The sequence below is a fragment of the Pristiophorus japonicus genome, chromosome 8 (genome assembly GCF_044704955.1).
Source record: "Pristiophorus japonicus isolate sPriJap1 chromosome 8, sPriJap1.hap1, whole genome shotgun sequence".
Lineage (NCBI taxonomy): Eukaryota > Metazoa > Chordata > Chondrichthyes > Pristiophoridae > Pristiophorus > Pristiophorus japonicus.
Genome location: NC_091984.1, coordinates 199,380,345 through 199,391,040, shown reverse-complemented (window position 1 = coordinate 199,391,040; position 10,696 = coordinate 199,380,345). Strand labels below are relative to the sequence as shown.

The window sequence follows — 10,696 nt, the reverse complement described above, 5'->3', positions numbered from 1 at the left end:
CAGTGTCTGATTCCCCCCCCCCCCCCAGTGTCTGATCCCCCCCACCCCAGGTGCCTGATTCCCCCCGCCTCATGGCTGATTTCCCCTCCCCCCAGTGTCTGATTCCCCCCACCCCCTCGGTGTCTGATTCTCCCCCCTCGGTGTCTGATCCCCCCCTTCTTGGTGTCTGATCCCCCCCGCCCCCTCGGTGTCTGATTTTTCCCCCCCCCCCCCACGGTGTCTGGTTCCACCCCCCCTCCCAGTGTCTGATTTCTCCCCCCTCGGTGTCTGATCCCTGATCCCCACCACCCCCTCGGTGTCTGATCCCCCCCACCCCCGGCGCCTGATTTCCCCCCCTCCCCCCACCCTCGGGGTCTGATTTCTCCCCCCTCCCCTGGTGTCTGATTCCCCCCCCTCGGTGTCTGATTCCTCACCCCGCCCCCGCAACCCCCTCAGTGTGATTCCCCCCTCGGTCTGGTCTCCCCACTTGGATGGAGGGATGTGATTGGTCCTTTGCTTAAGAATAGGAATTATTAGAGACAGTGACATAAGAAGTGTTTGCTTTTTAGTGAGTGTGAAATCTGAGCTCGCTTTGCATATTGTGGAATTATTGGGACGTTTGAGAATTGCAATCATTATAGCTGTGCGTCTTGTGGTGTCAGCAAATGATAAAAGCCAAACATTAAACCCGCTAAATGCATTGCACGAAATACAAGATCCTCACCAAAAACCACAAGAGGCATTCCCATCCAGATATCTGCCAGTCTGTACACGATGTATGGGGTGGCAATCCCTCCGATGTCACACAGCGATGAGCACACGGAAACACCAAGATTCCTGTAAAAAAAAATGTACCTTTACCTCCTGACAAAGTAGCTTCTCCATTTCACGAGCACTAAATACTTCCAGCAAGTCAGGTTTCATCTTTATGTTACAGTTCAAGAGAATGGGTGAACTAGATCAGATGCTATGTGTTATGTATGTAAACATTATAACTGTGTAAGACTTGCCACCAGAGGGCACACCTGTTGGAGGCCCAAGGGTCACCTGCACACCTCATACAAGCGGCTATAAAAGGTTGTCTGCCATGCTGCTCGGGCACTCTGGAGTTGTAATAAAGAGATTAAGGTCACATCAGTTTAAGCTTACAGTACACAGTCTTGTGAAGTTATTCTAAACGTAACAATTGGCGACAAAACAGATCACGAACTTTCACGCGGCTATGGCTGCCGTTGATATTCTTGAGCGATTTGTAGAGGGTGATGATTGGGAAGCCTTCATTGAATGTCTCGACCAGTACTTCGTGGCCAGCGAGCTGGATGCGGGCGATAAAGCGATCAAGCGCAGGGCGATTCTCCTCACCGTTTGTGGGTCTACAACATACGGCCTCATCAAGCATCTGCTAGCACTGACGAAACTAACGGAAAAGACATATGCAGAGTTGTGTACACTGGTTCATGAACACCTCAAGCCAAAGGAGCGCATTTTAATGGCCAGGTATCGCTTCTATACGCATCATCGCTCCGAGGGCTAGGATGTGGCGAGTTATGTCGCCGACCTAAGATGAAAGGTCTAAATTCACAGGAAACCCCCCAGTGTTTAGACTTATTGGAAAGGAAATTTACTTTGGGACCATCTACCGGAAAATTTGAAATCCTAAAGTGCTTATGGAAGAAACTACAAACTTTAATCGAATTTTGGACTTTTACAAGACAAATTCAAGTCTGTGGGCGGGCCTAAGGAACTACAGGAGCCAGATTGATTATTGGAATTATCTGGGTGTTGGGACTAAAGTGAATTGTCTGGAGAAATGGATATTCGAAAACCCTTCTCCACAAGAGACATTGACATTACAACAATAACTCAGAGATGGCCAGCCATCAAACTGTACCGAGAAAAGCCATCTTCAACATGAATAAGTACAAAGGGGCCCACTACAGCCTGTATGCGAAAACCAGCACAAAAGGACATTGCGATTACCAAGCTAATATTTCCATCAGGAAACAGATTTAGAAGAGCAACCCACCCAAGACATATTAACTTTTAACGAGCCCGCCAACATATTACAAAGAAATGTCAAGCCCGCCAAATTTAAACAAAAAATTCTGGACTGATTTGGCGCAAAAATTAGGACAACTCAAACCGTATAACTGGCCCCCTGTTTTAACAGAGGTATGCCATACCAGGTGCTATACTACACGTGTGCCATACTGGGCCTATGTCATCAAGAAGGGAGAGAAACCAACGCGACAGTTGTAAACTAACTTCTCCAGCCTCGAAGTCCTGAAGTCCAAAAGGAAAGAAGAACATCACCATCGCGACAGCAACCAACCACAGCCAATGTAGTACCACCGAAAAACCACCGCAATCCACCAAACTCGAAACAAAACTCCAACAGAAAGAAACCGAAGAATTGAAAGCTTCCACTCTACAATCTAAGTCCTGACTACCAACAGGTGAAAACATTACCTAAAGAGACTTTGAACCTATTTCTAACGAAGGAAACCGGGTACTTACCCCATAGATCCAAAACACGCCTTACTGCATCAGCGGACTCAACCCACTGAAGATTGCACAGTACGATGTCTTCTCCGACGTTCGGGGTATGGCAAGCAGAACCTACAGAATTCAACGAACCCCGAAATCGCGAACTACCGCTAACTGACCAGAAAGGATTGGTAAGCATAGTCCCTGCCTGCCCTGGAGTCTAACTTAGCTAGGATTAGGTATTGGGAGGTGGGAGGTGTAATTTTTACTGTAACCCCCTTTGAATGTATAATGTATTCTTTATTAGAGTGATTATAAGTCTGACATTGTATTTTTCTTGTCTGTAATAAAATCAAAGTTCTTTGCATCAAAGCAGTTGTCCTTTGCACTTTATCACACCCCCAAAATAAATCCGTTTAGCGCTAGCTTGTGATGCATCTTCGTACGGGGTCGGCTGTGTGTTACAGCAAACCAATGTACCAGGCAAACTGCAACCGGTTGCACACGCATCTAGAAGTCTACCTAAGGCTGAAAGAGCCTACAGTATGTTCGAGAAAGAGGAGTTAGCATGCGTATATGTGGTTAAGAAAATGTACCAATACATTTACACAAAAATGTACTCCGGTTCGAGCTTGAAACCGACCACAAACCGCTCATTTTTTTCAGAAAGCAAATTATAAACGCCAATGCTTCGTCCCACATCCAAAGATGGGCACTAACATTGTCCGCTTATGACTATTTTATCCGCCACAAAACCAGGCACTGAGAACTGTGCTGATGACCTCAGTCGGCTACCATTGTCCACCACCGGGGTGGAAATGACGCAACCCGCAGACTTGCTTCTGGTCATGGATGTTTTTAAGAGCGAGGGGTCGCCTGTCATGGCTCGCCTGGACCCTGTGCTATCACGTAAAAAGTAGCATCCTCAATGGGAGCTGGTCGGCTGTTCCCAGGGAAATGTAAGATGAAATTAAGCCGTTTCACTGACGTAAAGTTGAAATGTCCATCCAGTCGGATTGTCTTTGATGGGATAATCACGTGGTTTTCCAAAAAAAGGCAGGGAAATGTTTATATGCAACCTACACAGTACCCACCCAGGCATAGTCATGATGAAGGCTATCGCCAGGTCGCACGTTTGGTGGCCCGGTATTGACTCGGAATTGGAGTCATGCATACACCAATGTAACACTTGCTCACAGTTGAGCAATGCACCAAGGGAGGCTCCACTGAGTCTGTGGTCATGGCTCTCCAAACCGTGGTCCAGGATCCACGTAGATTTCGTTGGCCCCTTTCTAAGAAATATGTTCTTAGTAGTAGTGGATGCTTACTCTAAATGGATTGAATGTGTAATCATGTCATCCTGCACATTCACTGCCATGATTAAAATCCTGTTTGCCACCCATGATTTGCCCGACGTCCTTGTCAGTGACAATGGAACGTGTTTCACCAGCTCGGAATTCAACAAGTTTATGACCCGCAATGGCATTAAGCATGTCAGTTCTGCCCCGTTTAAGCCCGCATCCAACGGTCAAGCGGAATGGGCAGTCCAAACTATCAAGCAGAGCTTGAAATGCGTGACGGACGGCTCCCTGCAGACCCATTTATCTCGGGTTCTGCTCAGCTACCGGACGCGACTCCACTCGCTTACCGGGGTTCCCCCAGCGGAATTGTTAATGAAGAGAGCACTCAAAACCAGGCTCTCCTTAGTCCACCCGGATCTTAATGATCATGTGGAAACCCGGCGTCACCGGCAAAAGATGTACTGTACCACGATCACATGGCTGTATCGCATGACATTGATGTAAACGACCCTGTGTTTGTCCTTAATTACGGTCATGGTCCCAAATGGGTTGCTGGCACTGTTTTGGCCAAGGAGGGGAATGGAGTGTTTATTGTTAAACTATGTAATGGACAAACGTGCAGAAAGCATTTGGATCAGACCAAACTGCGATTCACTGACAACTAGGAACAACTTGAAGAAGACATCACCATCATCGATCCACCAACACACATCCAACCAGCAATCGACCTCGCCATTAATCAAGAGGATGAACCCACCATGCCCAACAGTCGGGTCAGACCAGACGCGCTGCAGTGCAGCAATGGCCCGACCAACTCACCCATGCCAGGGTTCGAACTCAGGCATTCAACCAGGGAGCGAAGGGCCCCGGACCGCCTCAACTTGTAAATAACTTGTATCAAAGACTTTGCGGGGGGAGTGATGTTATGTATGTAAACATTATAACCGTGTAAGACTTGCCACCAGAGGGCGCACCTGTTAGAGACCCAAGGGTCACCTGCACACCTCCTGCAAGCGGGTATAAAAAGTTGTCTGCCATGCTGGTTTGGCACTCTGGAGTTTTATCAGAGACTAAGGTCACATCAGTTTAAGCTAACTGTACTCAGTCTTGTGAAGTTATTCTAAACGTAACACTTTGCGTAATCAAATTAGAAAGACTTGCATTTATATAGCGCCTTTCACGACCACCAGCTGTCTCAAAGAGCTTTACAGCCAATTAAGTACTTTTGGAGTGTGGTCACTGTTGTAATGTAGGAAACGCAGCAGCTAATTTGCACACAGCAAGCTTCCACAAACCGTAACGTGATATTGACCAGATAAGCTGTTTTTTGTTATGTTAATTGAGGGATAAATATTGGCCAGGACACCGGGGATAACTCCCATGCTCTTCTTCGAAATAGTGCTGTGGGATCTTTTACAACCACCCGAGAGAGCAGAGGGAGCACGGTTTAACGTCTCATCTGAAAGACGGCAGCTCCAGCACTCCCTCAGCACTGCACTCGAATGTCAGCCTAGATTTTTGTGCTCAATTTCTTGGAGTGGGATTCTGAACCCACAACCTTCTGACTCAAAGGCAAGTGTGCTACCCACTGAGCCATAGCTGACACTAGAACTATAATTTAAAGATTCATTATAAGACTGCTGATTCCATGTAGAGAATCATTTCTATTCAGCACGCACCTTATAAACGTTGGGTATAATTCAGCATTTACATACACCACCATTTCGAAGCTTATAGTGATTCCTACTTTGCCCACAAAGGCTACGGCTGTTGCGAGGCAACTGAGATCTGAATCGGAAAAATAAATACAAGTACACTTAGCAATATTCACGTTTCAATTACCAGGTAATCATTTTTTTAACGAATTACATTTGCTGAGAGATTTTAAATGAACTCGTTCTAGTTCTGCAAGACTTGCAATGACTATTTGGGTCATCATAACCTGCAGACACTAGTCCCAGACTGGTACGTGGGCAGCACGATGCATAACCACCACGAGTTGGTGCAGCACACAGTAACCTGAATGATTCAAGAGCCGCGATCAGGTGAGCTTGGACAGACACGTGTGTGGAGTGTCACTCCACAGGTGGGCAGCCTTTACTGCTGGGTGGCTAGAATGTTCTGACCCCACTAAGAAAATTATATACCAAGTTCAAAAATGGGGGCCAAGTTCTCCGAACAGTAGATAAATTATCTGGACAATTTAAAATAGTGCTTCACTGCAGTTACACGACAGGAAGTGGGCACGGAGAGAATGTCTGTGGGACCTTCCATCCTCGTGTTCTGTAGCACTGTCTGTTGCACCATCTCAGTCATAGGATGGAGAGGCTGGCTTTGTATTCTTTGGAACAGAGGAGGCTGAGTGGAGACCTGATTGAGGTGTATCAAATTATGAGGGGCCTGGATAGAGTAGATAGGAAGGACTGGGTTCCCTTAGCAGAAGAGTCAACAACCAGGGGGCATAGATTTAAAGTAATTGGTACGAGGTTTAGAGGGGATTTGAGGGGAAATTTCTTCACCCAGAGGGTGGTGGGGGTCTGGAACTCACTGCCTGAAAGGCTGGTAGAGGCAGAAACCCTCACCACATTTAAAGGGTACTTGAATATGCACTTGAAGTGCCGTAAACTACAGGACTACGGACCAAGAGCTGGAAAGTGGAATTAGGCTGAATAGCACTTGGCCGGCCAGCGCGGACACAATGGCCCGAAATGGCCTCCTACCGTGCTGTAAATTTCTATGATTCATATCACCAGAACCATGTCTACACAGTCCCACCAAACACACCCAGGGCAGGTACAGCACGGGTTAGACACAGAGTAAAGTTCCCCCTAGAGTGTCCCATCAAACACTCCCAGGGCAGGTACAGCACGTGTTAGATACAGAATAAAGCTCCCCCTACACAGTCCCATTAAACACCCAGGGCAGGTATAGCACGAGTTAGATACAGGGTAAAGCACCCCCTATAGTGTCTCATCAAATACTCCCAGGGCAGGTACAGCACGTGTTAGATACAGAGTTCGTTAGCCTATCCTCTATCCATGCTAATATATTACCTCCAAACCCGTGAACTTTTATCTTGTGCAGTTTATGTGGCACCTTGTCAAATGCCTTCTGGAAGTCCAAATACACCACATCCACTGATTCCCCTTTATCCACCCTGTTCGTTATATCCTCAAAGAATTCCAGCAAATTTGTCAAACATGACTTGCCCATCATAAATTCATGCTGACTCTGCCTGACTGAATTATGCTTTTCCAAATGTCCTGCTACTGCTTCTTTAATAATGGACTCCAACATTTTCCCAACCATAGATGTAAGGCTAACTGGTCTATAGTTTCCTGCTTTTTGTCTGCCTCCTTTTTTAAATAGGACCATTACATTTGCAGTTTTCCAATCTGCTGGGTCCTCCCCAGAGCCCTGGGAATATTGGTAAATTACATGCACCCACTATCCCTGCTGCTACTTCTCTTAAGACTCTAGGATGCAAGCTATCAGGTCCAGGGGATTTATCTGCCTTTAGTCCCATTATCTTACTGACTACCACCTCTTTAGTGATTGTGATTGTGTTAAGTTCCTCCTCCTCCCCATAGCCCCTTGACTATCCACTGTCAGAATATTGTTAGTGTCCTCTACCGTAAAGACTGATACAAAATATTTGTTCAGAGTTTCTGCCATCTACATGTTCCTCATTACTAATTCCCCGGTCTCGTCCTCTAAGGACCAACATTTACTTTAGCCACTCTTTTCCTTTTTATATACCGATAGAAACTTTTGCTATCTGTTTTTATATTTTGTGCTAGTTTACTTTCATAGTCTATCTTCCCTTTCTTATTGGCCCAGAAATTCCTCTGAGGGTCTTCCCGCGGGCAATCCGGTAAAAAATAGAAAAGAAATGTGCACCTACCATTCTCTCCTGAGCTCCCCGCAGCTTCCGATTCTGTGAAGATTATTCCCGGGCAGAGTATGATGTCACACTGCCCGGGATCGCAGCGCACAAGAAGCCTGTGGCTTCCTTCGGAGACTGCCTCCGCCCACAGGAGCGGTCAAAAGAAGCTAATTTATATAGGCCACGCCCCCGATTTATTTTGACATCAGTGCTGCAGCAGCTGTAGAGATCACGACAAGGCTTTGAAAGGTAAGCTATTTCAATGATGCTTTAATCTTTTAGAATAATTTAAAGATTGTCTAATTTATTTTAAACATTTTAATAGTTTTAAAAGATAATTAAAACAATGTAAAGACTTAAAAACCTTTTAAATTATTTGTAATAATTATTATTAAACAGATGAGTGAAATGGATGTATCTAACGTTGTCGCCATGAAAAGGGCTCAGAATTTCTCTGACAGTGATCTGACAACACTCGTCAATTGAGGTTGAGGCGAAACGCCTTTGGCTCATTGGGAATGCAAGGTCGAAACCACCGCGGAAAGGACAAATGGTAGCATGGAATGAAGTTGCGATAGTTGTTAGCGCCAACTCCACCGTTCCACGGACAGCGGAACAATGCTGCAAGAAATTAAATTATTTGATGAGATCTGCTAAGGTTTCTATAGTTATAAGAAATTTCAAATGTTTTTAACTAATTTACAAGTGCTTTGTTAACTGACTTAATCATCTGGTAAGCTGAGCTCATTGTGAAGTTTTATGGTTGTGGTTCAATGAAAGGGCTTGTTTACATTTATCTTTGAACTGCTTCTAAGTTGTAAAAAGTCAACAATAGTGTGTCTCCAAGATTGTTGGTGTTTGTATGTCATTAGTTTGTATTTCGCTATTTTATTTAATATTTGTAGCCTGGAGTCACTTGAAATTTTGATTCAACTTTTTTATTAACAACCAATGAAACGTTATAACTGTTTGAATAGTAGCAAATAAGTTTACATCTTATTGGTGAGACTTTATTACAGTAAGAAACCAAAGAAATCACTTTAAACTGTTTACATGTTTTAATCAAAGACTTTTGAAAATGTTTGTAAAGTAGCAATTATCTGACAAAGATGAAAAACTTTGATGCAATAAAATTTTACTTTTTCACTTTAAGATTCTGTTTCATCTTTTCAGTGCCTTGCTGGGCTGGGGCAGTGGGGGAGGGAGGAGACGACAGTATCATCACCTTGTAACCGTGTTGGCAACTAGCTGTTCCCTGACAGCTCTGCTTTCGGCAGCAGCTCGCTCCTCCTCTTCATGCCTCCCCATAGGACATTTTCAAGATCTTCCATTTCAGCAGGGAGTTCATCTAAAGGGTTAAGAGTTAGTCCTTCTTTCAGAGCAAAGTTGTGCAAAGTGCAACAGGCCACCACAAGCCTTGCCACTTTTGCAGGACTGTACTGCAATGCCCCCCCTCCCGATCTGTCCAGGCAACGGAAGCGTGATTAAAAACCCCGATTATCCTCTCGACAACTTGCCGTGTCCCCACATGTGCTTGGTTGTTTCTCTCCTGGGCCTTATTATTGGTCCTTCGCCATGGTATCATCAGCCACGTTTTGAGCAGGTAACCCTTGTCGCTCAATATCCATGCGGATCCTGGAGGCAATTGTTTGAGACAGTCATATAAGTTGGAGTGCTGGAGGACAAAGGAGTCCTGACTGCTTCCACAGTGACCTGCATTCACTCTTAGGATCCTGAGTTTCGCATCACAGGCGACCATTGCATTTAATGAATGATACCACTTCCTGTTGATGAAACTCACAGCATTACTACTCGGTGCCTTCAATGCAACGTGAGTTCCATCGACGGCTGCAATCACTTTTGGGAAGCCAGCAATTCTATAAAAAGCAAGGGCACGTTCCCTTTGCTGCGGAGCAGACAAGTCAAAACGCGTGAACTCATCGCCCCTACGTAATATAGCATCCGTTACCTGGTGAATGCAGGATCTCGCAGCACACTGGCTGATGTTTGAAAGGTCACCGGTGCCTGTCTGAAATGACCCTGATGCAAAGAAGGTCAATGCGGTGGTTACCTTCATGGACACAGACAAAGCAGTGCGGGTCGTTGAGCGTGTTTGAAGGTCGTCCCTCAACTTGTCACACAGTCGTCCGATTGCCTCTTTGCTGAAGCGCAGCCTCCTCACACATTACTCCTCCGACATCATTTCAAAAGAGAGCCTCTCCCTGCACACGCTCTGTGGGGGGTAGTTATTCCTTCTGCTGAGGAGGCGAAGATGGTTCACAAATCTTCTTAGTTGTTCCTTGCGCCGTATGTTTCTCTGCTCCAGAATGTCACACATCTGCATGGTAAGTATATCATACACAGGCATGTTTCTCCCTTACAGATAGATGCTGTACACATAGGAGGAAAGAAGGAAATACTTGTAGAACTCACTTTTAAAGTCGGTAGGGCCTAACGCACACATATTCCTACTAACCCCCTCCCTCCCTCCCTCCCTCGGGTCCTCTCTCCCTGTTTTTCAGCTTGCGTATTTGTCCATATACTGACCCTATACCCTGGGCCCCCCGACTCCAGCTTCAGCCACTCATGCTTTGGTGGTTGGTTACCACAATGAATGGTTATCAATGAATTAAAGCACAGGAGTGTCTTTTAATTAGGCTTATTGTTTAAAGTGACATAAGAACATAAGAACATAAGAATTAGGAACAGGAGTAGGTCATCTAGCCCCTCGAGCCTGCTCCGCCACTCAATAAGATCATGGCTGATCTGGTCGTGGACTCAGCTCCACTTACCCGCCCTCTCCCCGTAACCCTTAATTCCCTTATTGCTTAAAAATCTATCTATCTTTGACTTGAAAACATTCAATGAGCCAGCCTCAACTGCTTCCTTGGGCAGAGAATTCCACAGATTCACAACCCTCTGGGAGAAGAAATTCTTTCTCAACTCGGTTTTAAATTGGCTCCTCCGTATTTTGAGGCTGTGCCCCCTAGTTCTAGTCTCCCCTACCAGTGGAAACAACCTCTCTGCCTCTATCTTGTCTATC

At 45.6% G+C, this 10,696-nt stretch overlaps 1 pseudogene; it reads right to left on the bottom strand.

Annotated features, from left to right (window-relative positions):
- Nucleotides 1-8,897: 8,897 nt before the first annotated feature.
- LOC139269239 (putative nuclease HARBI1) lies at nucleotides 8,898-10,021 on the bottom strand (annotated as a pseudogene).
- Nucleotides 10,022-10,696: the final 675 nt, after the last annotated feature.